At 40.0% G+C, this 10,864-nt stretch overlaps 1 long non-coding RNA gene across 1 annotated transcript in view; it reads right to left on the bottom strand.

Moving 5' to 3' along the window:
- Positions 1–885: 885 nt before the first annotated feature.
- LOC106148739 overlaps positions 886–10,864 on the bottom strand; it is a 35,840-nt gene continuing 25,861 nt past the window's right edge. Inside the window, exons 3-4 of the long non-coding RNA XR_001234407.1 lie at positions 2,291–2,413; positions 886–1,901 (exon numbers count right to left, since the gene is read on the bottom strand). This is a non-coding gene — a long non-coding RNA (uncharacterized LOC106148739). The remainder of the gene's footprint in view (positions 1,902–2,290; positions 2,414–10,864) is intronic.

Below are 10,864 nucleotides of genomic sequence, written 5' to 3'. Positions count from 1 at the left end.
TGCCTGGCATAACATGGTAACCTATTAATTTATAAATTTATGTGAGAAATATTGACTAAGAAAGGGTGTTTTTGTGTGACATTTAATTATCTTATTGAAAATTCACACTAAGTTAAAGAATATGAATTTAAATTAACCCACATGTAGTTTTAAGACATTTAGGGAAAATAAAAACAACAAAAACTATACCACAGGTGTAATTTTTAAAGCATATTACTTTTTTACAGAGCTAGACTAAGAATAAAATAAATAAAACTTCATCTTCCAGATTTCAGCCCTTCCTTTTCAGATCCAATATGACTTCATGATGTATTTCTTTACTCTTCACTGGCAGTGTTTCAATAATAGTATAGCTGGGTGTGGTAGCACACAGCTGTAATCCCAACACTCGGAGGCCGAGACAGGAGGATCGCTGTGAGTTCGAGGCCAGACTGGGCTACAAAGTGAATTCAAGTCCAGCCCAAACTGAAAAGTGAAACCCTGTCTCAAAAGACAATAGATAAATAAATAAATAAATAATGGTACAGACCTGCTTCTTAAATCACAGCAGCAATCCCCTTGCCTTAGCTTAAGTGATGGCCCAAATAAAATTGTGACTTTGTAAACTTTCAGAAGGAAATTAGTATTAATCTGCCTCTGAGATCCAGCAGGGCTGGGCTATAACAGCAGTAGAATACTTACCTAATGTGTTGAAAGTCCTATATTCAATCTTCTGCACAGTTAAATAAATAAATAAATAAGCTAGCATTTTTTAAAAATGTTAGGTCAAGCAAACCCACAAAGGAATCAATTGCTTTACTTGGGTGCTTCTGGAAATGAAAATTGCAGGAGCTTGTATTGTCCGCTGTACAACAGCAGGGGGAGCTCATGAATTTTGTGCGCAGCTTTTATTGGTCACCCTCCCCTCCAGCACCGTCCCCAAAACAACATTGCATGAAGTACAGTACAGCTTCAACAGTACAAAAGAGAAATTCAAAGGAAGCAGAGAAAATTTTAAAATCTCATGAGTGGTGAAAATTGCCAAAATTAATGTCATAATAACGGACTGATAAAAAATGGACAGCCCATATCTACATGCCTACCTCTCACATGCTCCGAACTGCTCCAGCAACCCAGGGTATTGGGTGCCTAAGACCCTCACTGCTCTCAGTTCTTGAACATCTTTTTCATGCGTCAAGACTAGGGAACTAGACAGGTATTTTATAAAGTATTGTGCTAAAGTTTTCTAAACACGTTTTAAAAGTAGTGATTTTCTCTGGGGAACAACTGAAATAGTGTAGAAAATTTCAGCTATAAACTACAGAATAGCTGATAAATACACAGAACGCTTACTCATTGGAAATTGTTAAGGAAGCCAGGCGCCATGTCCTGAGTTTTAGGGGTAGGATAAGGAGTCACACTCTGTGAGGACAGGGTAGTATGAAGGAGACAAACACAAAGTTCTGTCTATCTGGGAGAGGTCACAAGCAACATGAGGACTCCTTGTTACTTTGGGCTATGAACCTTGACCTGTGACATAGGAATCAATGTGCAGCATTAACAAATCATCAACATCTCCGATTCTGAGACCTAAGAGTAAACTAAGCGGTGAAGTCCTTGATGAGTCTCCGAATGAAGTAGGCTGCTTACATTGCTCTCTGGGCTGGGCTGGGGGAGAAGGGTCTTCCTTTGCTGATATTCGATATCAGAATCACAGCCGAGTGTCTTGGAATGCACCTTAAAGTTGTTACCTCTTCAGGGGAAGAGGGGGATTTTGACTTTGGGAAAACAGGCAGATTTTTAGTGAGTGGCCAAAATGTCTTACAGACTCCATGAAGTTCAAAGCTTTGTCTTGGTTTGTGATTAGTGTTTCCCGTAGAAACAGATCTCTCCTCTTGCCATTTCAGTATGAATATTTGAAGCTTTGAAAAAATATTGTGAGTTATAATTATATCAGAACATTGAGAAATCAAATGGTGAAAAGAACTAGAATAAATGTATGACTTCTAGATCAGTTTTATGCCACTGAGTTTTCTATGTCTTAACTCTTATCCCAAGGTCTTACACAAAAGGGAGTCTACATAATAAAGTAAGTTTTTCCATAACTTTTCTCAAAAGAATATATGCATGATTTATCCATAATTATGAGTGATGACTTTTTCTTTAAGAGGTGATCTATGCGTTTCTGTAAGCTGCACTGTGATTTATTCCTTGGTAAAGAGTGCATTTAAAAAGGAAATGAAGCTATGGGAAGGACAGTGCAAAGGCATGATCTTAGGAACAAACTCCTCTTTAAAATAATGTTTCTTACCTCTTTAAAGGGCATTCATATTTTCATCTGTAATGTATCTGAATTCATTTCATCCACATCTTCAAATTCTTTTCCACTGACTGATAGTGTTTGGAAACCAGATATTTTAATTGCCCTAAATAACTGTTGGAATAAAAAAAGAAAAAAATGTTGTTTATTTTCTAGAAACTGATTTAGTTCAATTTTAATAAGAGAAATCTCAGAAGTAGATGTCAATTTTTATTTAGGTTACAGAAAATATTAGAAATAACTAGAAACTCCAAATGATAGTGATCATAGACAAACCATAGTAAGTCAACATTAGCTATAGGATGAATTTTATATTAATATGCCAAACAGAAAAAAGGATGTTTCTTTTTCTACAGAGTTTATTCAACTAAATATGAAAATTAGTAGAGATAAGTGTCACATCCTCTTTCTGGGACTTGATCTCCTCTCTAGTAAAATAATGAGTTGACATTATTTGACAGTTAGGTCTCTTTTAAGATCTAGCACTCTAGGGGCTGGGGATTTAGCTCAGCGGCACAGCGCCTGCCTGGCAAGTGCAACGTCGTGAGTTCGATTCCCGGTACTGGAAGAAAAAACAAAAAAAAAACAACAACAAAAATACAAAAAAAAAAAAAAAAAAAAGATCTAGCACTCTAGGATGCAGACAACAAGTGTTCACCTCCAGAGGGTCTGCTAAATTTCATGAAACATAAAGGGTGTGCTTGCTTAAAGTGTCTAAATTGCTATTTAATTTTAGAGCTGTATAGATAACACTAATGTGGCTAAATCCTTCAAAGGGAGAGCTGATGGAATTTGAAATGTCCATAAACAAGGACTTAATACAAGAAGGTAGTAGACTCACAGGAAGGAACAAGTTTAAAGTTACAAGTTTGGTAAAGCCCACCCTCACTGGATCACTAGCTCTCTTTTACCAAGCAGTTCAGGAACTCGTGCAATAGCTGATCAACATGGCCTCTTTCCAGCTCTTCTCACGTGCTAAAAGTCTTTGACATTGAATACACCAACCATCAGCTGAGTAACAAACCCCATGGTATCCCAGCTACACTTCTCTCATTGTTGACTAGTTTCACACACAGTAAGAACCCTATACAGCATGATCCTCTCCTGGTCAAGCAGGTTGCTGGTGTGTGTTAGTTTTCTGCTACTATCTACAACAGATACCTGTAATGCCAGCTTAGAAAGATGAAAGATTTCTTTTGAATCACAATTTTGGAAGTTCCAGTCCATGTTTGGTTGGTTACATTATTTTGGGGCCTGTGGTAAGGCAATGCTCTTATAATAGGAGCACATAGCAAAGGAAGGTGCTCACTTCTTGGTGGCTAGGAAGAGAAAGACCGGAGGGGACTGGGGGTCCCAATATCCCCTTTAAGATCATGTTACCAATGATTTCACTTCCTCCCACAGTGCCTTCCCTCCTAAATGTTCTACCACCTCCCCATAGCACCACTGTGGACCAAGCCTTGAGCACATGGCCTTTGGGAGACATTCAAGATCCAAAGTCCATCATGGTCCAAGAGCATGCTCTCTGTTCCCTTGTCACTGTGGAAATGAGGTTCTGAAGTGGATTTGTAAGTTCAGACCAAGTTGTTAGCCACTGAGGAAGCAAGGACTTTATCCCACCATTACCCTTTGGAGGGACAGGTGGAGTCACTGCCTTTCACTCTGTTCCCGTGGACAAGGACTTTTATTGCTTGCTATAATAGATAAAACATTCCTTCTCATGAGTTACAAAATTTTAAAGTAAGTGAAATCTAACCAGGTGTTCACTGTCTATGACAAATGTTCAGATGTTGGGGTGTGGTTAAGAAATGACATGAGAAATAAGGAGCAGCCTAATCCTTTAGATCCATTTCCAAGAGATTTGGGAGGAGTCGTGAGCAAAGATGATGCCATACTGCAAGCAAACACTTCTACCACGTGAACAGTTTGACCCTAACCACTAGAGCAGAGCTTGTGTGAGCTGTACTGGACTTGAAGGATCTTCTTTCACAAAGTTTGATGTGTGTAAACTGTAGAACCAAACAGATCCTGAGATTGGTTCCACCTGCTTCCCACAGATCTTAAGCCTCAGATCTAGATTGCACTGTACGACACAAAAACGCAATGGGCCATTTCTGAAGAACCAGGAATGAAATGAAAGGAGTGGGGAAGAGGTGGACATCAGCCCTGCTGTGTGCAGTCACACGCTCTGGTGCCACACACAGGCATGCGGACCAAGGGAGGGGTGAGGGTGGGGTGTTCCTCTTCACCATTAAATGCATGTTAGCCACTCCAGTCATTTGCTAGTATGAAAAGCTTATGGAGCCTCAACATCTAGGATGTTCATCTCTTAGGAATTAGTGTAACATCTGTTTGTTGACTTGTACCACACTTGATTGTTCCCCTACTGATTTTTGCCTTTTGAATGAGGAAGCTATGATGAAGTTAAGAGTAAGAGCTGAATGATTTGTACAGTAGGTTTCTGCTCCCACAGTCATGGTTGTTAGAAAAAAACCTGAGCATACTTTTTCATTGCAACAGAGCATTTCTATTTTTGAAAAAAGTAAAACGTGTTTAATTACATTTTTGTCATTATTTAATCATTATTGCTTTTTCATTCCTCACCATTATTAAATATATGTGTCTTGGTTATTTTTTTGTTGCTGTTGAGACAAAATACTTGACACCTAGAATGAAGGAAGGAAAGGTTTATTTAGCTCACAGTTTGTGGAGGTTTCAGTCTATACTTGGCAGGCTCTGAGGCAGAGTGGCACATGGCAGAGGGCAACTGTTTATCACAGCACAAAACAATAAAAGCAACAATAGCAAAAAGGGAGGAGTGGCAGACAGCAAGGCTCTCTTTCTCCCTTATATTGTATGCAAACTATCTGCCCCAGGGCAGGTGTAGCACTTACACCATAATCCAGCATTGGACTGTGGATCAGTCAAAGATCTAGAAGCCCATTCCATGACTGCGTGAAGATTTGGGGGACAAATCATAAAATTTTACTATTAACCCCTCAAAGACTCATGCACATCCCTTTCTACAAACAGCATTTAGTCCATCTGCAAGAGTTGTCAAAGTCCTAACAGTTTTAGTATTGCTGAAAAGTCCAAGTCCCAAGTTTCTTTTTAGATGTAAGGCAAACTCTCAGCTGCAAGCCCCCATACAAATGAAAAGTTAAATACTTTTAATATTTAATGGCACAAAATAAGCACTTTTATTTTTAAATTTATAAACAGGGGAATATGAAGGAATGGGACCAAAGCAAGTCCAAAATCCAGCAGGGCAAACATTAAATCCTGTAATTTTATATCTAGCATCTGAAGCAATTTATGGCACATTGTGAGCTGTAAAGGGCTTGAGTGACTCTACCCCTATGGCAGTTTTGGTGGTTACAGCTTTTATGGAGTTTTTTTAAGGCCTGCTTTGCTCTGTCTTTGAAGCTTTTTTGTAGATAATCTATGTTTTTGACTTTTTAAAACTTTTGAGGTTTTTACTAAACCTCTGGCTTTTTACTTATAGCATATTTTTTTTTTTTTTTTTTTTTTTTTTTTTGTCTTTTTGAGACAGAGTCTCGCTATGCAGTTCATGTGGCCTTGAGCTCACTTTGTAGCGCAGGCTGGTCTCGAACTTGGGACGATCCTCCTGCCTCAGCCTCCCGAGTGCTGGGACTACAGACGTGCGCCACCATGCCCAGCTATAGCTTTATATATTGTCTTCTCAGGGGCACACTGCCTGGCCTCTCAGGCCTTTTGAAATCTAGGTGGAAATCTTTTTAACCTTGGAACTCTTGTATTTTGTATGTGCCTAAAACCAGTGTCACGTGGATGATGCCAAAGTTTGCTGTCACCTGGAGTAGTAGCCAAGCTTTTTTTTTTTTTTTTGCCTTAGGGGTTGAGTGCCTGGATTGCTGAGCACTCTGAACCTGATTTTGAGGAACAAATTTTTGTGCTGCCTCAATTTTAAAACCTGGTGTGGCCACCGCTGCCATTTTGAAACATGGCACTCTGTGACTTTTTTTTTTTTTAAAGCAAAGTCTTTTACCTTTGCAGTTTTGAAGCTACTTTTTTTGATGCCCTCAGGCCATCTTTTTTGTATTTTTGTTTCTTTTTAGCAATGGAGATTTCCTCAGTTTTATTTTTGTAGTATACAGCTGTACTGGAGCTTTTCTTTCAGCCAAGCTCACAACATTTTTAAATCATCCTGCTGGGCTCTTTGCTCTTGATTTTTAACATAAATCTGGCTAAAAGCCCCCAACAATAGCCATGCCACTGTCCCAACATTTGACTGCCTGGAAATTTTTTTTGCCAGATTAATCAGTCCACCACCCTTAATCTCAGTCTCAGGCAAAGTCTCTGGACACAAGCAAAATGCAGGCAAACTTTTTGCCAAGCTGTAACATACACCTGGACTCTAACAATCAATGCAGTCCTTTTTTTCAGCAGAAACCTCCCATACTCAGTCTTTACTGGCAGGATTTTTGTCAGCCTTTTGGCCTTTAGAGCTCTGAACAGAATCTCCCATACAGAACAGCCAAAGGGGTTTTAGTGCCTTTTTTCAGGCAACATCTTTGAACCTTTTTAAACTGTTTTTATAAGCCATTTTTAAAAGCTCTTGAACCACATGGTCAGGTACAGTCACAGCCAGAGCATACTTTTTCATTGCAATATAGCATTTCTAGTTTTGAAAATAATAAAAGATGTATTTAATTACATTTTTGTCATTATTTAATCATTATTTCTTTACCATTCTTCACCATTATTAAATATATGATAAGCACACACAGAAAATGCATATAAGTACAAAGAAGAAAAATTCCACATTTAATAAATCAACAGCTAACCTGTCCTGGTACATTCTTCCCTGTTTGTTCTATGTGTATATACATGTGTATGAGTGTGTGTGAAGGTACCATATCCTTACAGAACTGGTATTACACATCCATTCTATTAAGTAAATTAGGAGATAAGAAGGAAAATCCCTTAAGAACTACTGCTATCTCAGGAGTGATCTGGAGGAGTTACAGAACGGTACATGATCAGGGAATGGGACAAAGGGGTTTTCCTTGCATCTGTAAAATCTGGTTTCTTAAGAAGAAAAAAGCTCATGCAAATGAGGCAAATGGCCCACATCACTGAATCTGGTGGTAGATGACTGAGTGTCTGCCATGCCCTTCTCTGTATTTTTCTATGGATTTGAAATATTTCATAATTTTCAAAAAGAAAGCTAGAATTGCTAGCATGATTTGGTGTGTGCTGCATTTGTGGCAGCTTTAGCACTTTTGGGGCTCTCCGCTGTAGCCCTCCTGCAGAGAGGACAGGCATTTCTGCTTTTTCCTAAATTGCTCTTCACAAAGCTCATAGCACCCAAAGGAGATTCCACATGTAAACAAGGTCACTCCCTCTGAGAAGTGCAATCTTATCTAAAGCGCTTTCTCTTCCTCCCTAACATTTTGATTGTGCCAGGGTCCCAGGTGCCCCATAGGGTACCCAGCATCAAGATCAGCAAACAGAAACACTAGACACAAACCGGTAATGCAGGTGCTTTGAGTTACCTTTTCTCTTTCGTCTTACTGTCCCAACATGGTCAATCTTTTGTAGATTGAAAGTTTATTTTGAGGTATTTTTTTAATGGCTCAGAAATGCCATAGACTGATGTAAATTCATGCCTTTGGGTGCCTGCTGCAGGAACGGTGTGCTTGACCTGGAATGTCCTCGGCACACAGTGTGCCCCTGTGGGTAGAGTTCAGCTTGTGTACCGTGCTCCTCAGGGTGTTCTTCTAGAGCTTTCTGAGCCAAAGTGTTCCACTGACAAGAACATCTTGACTTTATCCAGGGCTACTGAGTTTTTTAAACTTCTAATGATGGAACCAGAATTTTGGAGGGTATTGCCAACTCAGTCTAAATAATTTGTCTTTCTGGCAAATTGCTGAAAGACACCAAAATATATCAAATCCATTCTTAAAATTTCATCACACCAAAGGAAATATACACTAAGATTTAAAAACTGGGTTGCATAGATTTTCACATGGGCAGTGGGGCCAACTTTTTCAAACCTTCGTATGTACTACCGTCTTCATTAACGTCTTCACTGCGTGCTCAAAATCTTCACTGCTGTGAAAAAGTAGCAAATAAACGACCCTATGTAATATAGCAAGGTTTTTGTGACGGTCCAGAGGACAAAAGGAGAGAATATTACAAAGAAAAACTTGAAAATCCAAAAGCCTTGACAGTGAGAAATCATGGAAAATGTTATGAGAACTGTTGAAAGATACTGAAACTGGTTAAACAGTCTTGGTGAATACTGCAACAGAAGCAGAAGTAAGGAATTTGGTTCCCATTAATTAGGGTTGAATCTTGATGGGGAAGAGAATGAACAGGAGTGAACAGGAATATAGTGTGTGGAGGCCTCGGGTACACAGCGTGAAAGATCCAGCCACGCCTGAGGGTCACTTGGCCTCAGGAATTAGGATTCCGCCATTGGACCCACAGCCTATAGCGGATGTGCAGACGAAAAATGAGAGACTGGCAGGCATTTCCTGGACAGCTTTGCAGACGGAGAAAACTCGGCCCTCCTCCCCAGGAAGGCCAGCGTCTAGCTGAAAACCACGGAATAAACAGCCACAAGCACTCAGGGTGGGTGGGCAGGTGCCTGAGCCGGTGCCATTGCTGACAGGGCTGCCCAGCAGGGTCAAAGGGGAGGTGGCCCTGAACCTCCAAGTCCCAGCAGACCTGACACAGGCACACCCAAGTGCACTGGACAGAGAGGCTATGAAAACAAGGCAAACCCTTAATGAGTTATTTTTGCGCTTGGATGAATGAAGCACTGCTATAGGAGGCCGGGGGCTAAAAACCTTCTACACTTTTGTGTGGAACGTTGGCGAGGACTTACCCTCCTTTCCTGGGGGTGCTAAAAGGAAGGCCTTTCGGAGTCTTCAGAAGAGATGTGGATTTTAAGGCCGACCTTAGGTCATACAGAGCTAATCAAGCGAAAACAATAAGAAAATGAGCTGACAGTCAGCAAGTATCTGAGGACTTTATCAAAAAGAATTAGAAATGAACAAATTCACTGGGCCCTGCAAAGGATCAGAGCTGCAAGGTGGCATTATGTGGCTGGGATTAAATTATTTATTCATTGTTAATTTATTTATTTATGTATGTGCAAATGACTTTGCTGCTGCAGGTGCTAAAGGGGCTCTGAAAAGGCCGGGTTTTTTAGATCCAGGCCTAGAATATTGGTCCATTTAACTCATTCTTTCTTTAAGGCGATCAGCACTGACTTTTATCTAAGGAGAGGGAGGAGGAAAACCAGTATGTGTGCAGGGAGTGACGCAGGACCTGGGCAGCCCTGCAGACCGAGCATTGCAGCTTCATTCAGGATTCTGGGGAAGGCTCCATGCGGTTTAATGTCCGACAAATTAGCAAATGAATGCTTATGTCAATAAGTGAAAAATCCCTGGTTAGTTTAAGCAGATAAAAAGCCTCTGAGGAAACTCCAGAAAATGCAGTCTCGTTTATTTTCTCTTTTTAGTTAATTTAATTTAATTTTTAAAAGAGGGCTTGGTACTTCTGGAGCTGTACGGAAATTCACAAAAGTTACACACAATAAAAGAGGTCTAGGGGATCCTTGATCTTGTACTTACTTGAAACAGTCTTGTTGTGGCCCATGGAAAAAATAAGAAGACTGAATCAGCCATTCTCTGCACCGTGTTCGCTATTCAATAGTGTCCTGCCAAAACTGATAAAGCAGAGAATCCATCCTCACCTCGTACGCATGCCTAGCGAGCAAAGACAAACAATTACTCTGTCGTCTGTATATACGATGACAACGTTGTAGGGAAAACCTTAGGGTGAAATCAATAATGTTCTTATTTTCTCTAGGTTTAGGCAAATAATGATGGACAAAAATGGTCACCCTGTGCTCCTGCTGAGCCAGCACAGTGGGGATGCGGTGTAGGACATGACCTTTGGGGAAAGAGAACACAAGAACGCAGCATGGGGGATTCAGACAAGAAGTCACACATATTGAAAGCAGAAACATCAAGCAGGGAATTGTCCTTGAGGAAGGAACAAGGCTCATTAAGTTTGTGAAAGAGATATATGACAGCTGAAGTTCCCTGGATGGGAATCCTTCCGCCACACTGGTAGGGATGCTACGCAAACGATTTGCTTAAGAAATGCTGCATTTCATGATACACAGGGGCTCTCAAGATGAATTAGAAACTTCTCTTGAATTACAAAGAGGGAATTTTTCCCCCAAAGGAGGGGAAGGAGAAAGGAGGAAAAAGGACAACTAAATATAGTGGCAAGATTTTCTTTCACATATTCCATTGTTTAAACTCTAAAATAGAATAGATTAACAAGGACCTAAGTGCTAAACTAGTAATTTCCAGAGGCGAAAAGGAAAAACATATAGGTTGTTTCTATATTGCCAAACGTCATTAATTCATTTTCTACTGTTTTGGTAGTTGTAGGAATTTTGCCACTAAATGCCTAGAGAATGAAAACTCCAAAACAATTTCTCTTCATTTTCTTGGACTTTCCTAAAAGTAAACTTCAGCCTGTCTGAAATCAGTAACACTG

Source organism: Chinchilla lanigera, unplaced genomic scaffold (assembly GCF_000276665.1).
Source record: "Chinchilla lanigera isolate Chin_1 unplaced genomic scaffold, ChiLan1.0 scaffold00002, whole genome shotgun sequence".
NCBI lineage: Eukaryota > Metazoa > Chordata > Mammalia > Rodentia > Chinchillidae > Chinchilla > Chinchilla lanigera.
The sequence above is the reverse complement of the archived record's forward strand: the minus strand, read 5'-3'. Positions and strand labels throughout refer to the sequence as shown.